This window comes from Triticum aestivum, chromosome 3B (assembly GCF_018294505.1).
Source record: "Triticum aestivum cultivar Chinese Spring chromosome 3B, IWGSC CS RefSeq v2.1, whole genome shotgun sequence".
Taxonomy (NCBI): Eukaryota; Viridiplantae; Streptophyta; class Magnoliopsida; order Poales; family Poaceae; genus Triticum; species Triticum aestivum.
Window position 1 is genome coordinate 165,776,521 of NC_057801.1, and position 2,626 is coordinate 165,779,146.

A 2,626-nucleotide genomic window follows, 5' to 3' on the forward strand; every position below is an offset into this window, starting at 1 on the left:
CGGTCCTTCTCTATAGAGAAAAAAGAGAAAATTTGTTGTATTATAACCATCATGAAGGTAGGATGTATTGGACAAAGCAAAGTAATTGCCATGAATAACATTACTTACACATAACTCCTAGACAAACGCCTGCAACTGACATTTTCCTTCATATTCAGTATAATATTTCCAAGATGGGAAGATACACACATAGGATTTAACAACATCAAATGCGATAGATGCTAAACTACGACTAGCTGGTTATGCTTCCTCCACAGGAATAGGCGTACTAACTGGTGGAGTTGGGGTTTGCCGTGGTAGTACTGGCCCTTTGGGAACTGGAGCTTCCTTACTAACTTCTCTTTTTTGGGAGCTCTGTGGTGGCGATGGTGCTATGTCAACACGAACTGGGTTACTATCTGCTGGGGTTGGGGTTAGATTGGGTGAAACTGGTTCTCTGTCCATCGCAGTAGGGGTATAATCCATGAGAGCTTGGGTTATGTGTGGTAGGTCTGGTTCTCGTGCATGTACAACCGGGATGCTATCTCCACCAAGAGGTAGCACTCTTTTATTTGAAGACCATGTTTTTACTCCGCTAGATACTGGCATCACCTGCTCCAATTCAAATGGCTGATAAATAGGAATTATAGTTGAATGTACAGACATTATATGAGAGACAGATGCAATATATAGTGTGGAAAAAAGAGGGCACGAATAGTTGACATGTATATTGTTTAACTAAAACGGATAGCATGACATAATTTCACATATATGATGTCTATCTAAACTGGATAGCATAGCATAACATAATTCAAAGATATGATGAATAACTAAACAGGATCGCATGATATAATTCACCTACATGTTATCTAAGTAATCAGGATCACATGATTTAATTGCCATATGGGATTTATATGCTAAATAGAGGGCATTCGATATGATGTCTGAACTAAGAACATGGTGTTGAATATTGTGTATATGATGTTTAAACTATGCAATGCAAGACACCATATGCATGATATGAGCAGTATAACCATGCCAAGTTAGAGCATAAACCTCGGTGGAGGAATAGGACTGGTCATCTATCTCTGAATCCATCTCTAAGGAGCTATCGGGACCTAACAAGAGATCTTCTTTGAAAGGTAGCACTGTCTTCTCTGAAGGCCTTGTTTTCACTCCAGATTTTTCCATCTCCCACCCAAATGGTTGATTCATAGGAAGAGTAGTTTAATGTACAAACATTATCGACAAATGGAAATGTAATGAAGAAAAGGATGCGCAAGATATCATTCAAATATATGATGCCTAGTTAAACTGGATGGCATTGCACATTTCACATATATTATGGCTGGCTAAAAGACATGGGACTGCATAATTCCCATATATGATATAGAAACTAAACAGGTGGCATTACAGTACATGTCTAAACTAAGCAGATGACATATATGATGTCAAAAGTAGGCACTGCAAGGCAACATATGCATGATATGACTAACATCATCATGACAAGGTAGAGCAAACACCTTGGGGGGTAAATAGGAGTGGTCATCTGCGTCTGAATCCACCTCAGAACAGATATCTTCCTCTGAATTACAATCTGGAGAGGGCGGGGGGGGGGGGGGGGGGTTTGCCATTGAACCCACCATGGAGCGATGTCTGCATGACATTGTATTGCCACGCAAAACTCTTCTCTTTTCTCTACATGTTTAGCATGACTATGTACAATATCTGACATGCATACGAAAAAAATATGGTGAGATTGTGTAAGGAGAGCATGCAGAAATTTAGAGTGATGGTAACAACCAGTGGATGGATCCAAAAATAATGATAGCATGCTATTGATTGCTTTAATTTAATAAAAAGACGGATGATGATTGCTTTACTATTTGTTTCCCACCCAAGATGAACAACATAGGCATACCCTAGGTGAACCAGATATTAGATAGAGATACTATTAATTACTGCCTCGATACGTGCCCCACAACTAATTTAGAACTCAAGTTTGAACTTTAATTTGGACCTGAGTTGGAGTCCAAGAGGTGAATAGGATAATAAAGTAGTAGGTAATTTTAAGCAATGCATAACATAAGCAGAAACAAAAGAGTGTGATCTCTCTTGTGGACCCGTGTACTCCTCAGGTTCATCTGCTGAGTCGATGATGGTGATGCCGTTGCGGTGGGTGCCGGCAGCAGGGAAGGAGATCTGAGGCGGTGAAAGATTGTCAGGAGTCGTGATGTCTGGTTTGGTGGATGCTTTTGTCGATGGAGCAGCTTAGGTGAGGTGGACGACGTTACGGCAGGAGCAGGACAAACCACACAGAGTTCCCTTCGACACCTACCTGTAACTAAAGTAATTCTATAAGGGCTCATTTGACTTGCATGATTCTAAAAAACGCAGGGATAGGAAAAACACCGAAATAGGATATGAATGCACAGGTAAACAGAGCATTTGTAAACACAGGATTTCTGCCAACTTGGGTGTCAGGTTCACAGGAATTGGAAGAGCATAGGAATGCAAAGAAACATGGCCAAAATAAAGTGAAACCATATGAAAGCGTGTACAATTAGAATGTTATTCTGCCACTAATGCACTTGGTCTTGTTTCCATGCATAGGATTTTGAAAAGTAGGTCCAGGTGGATGTTTTGC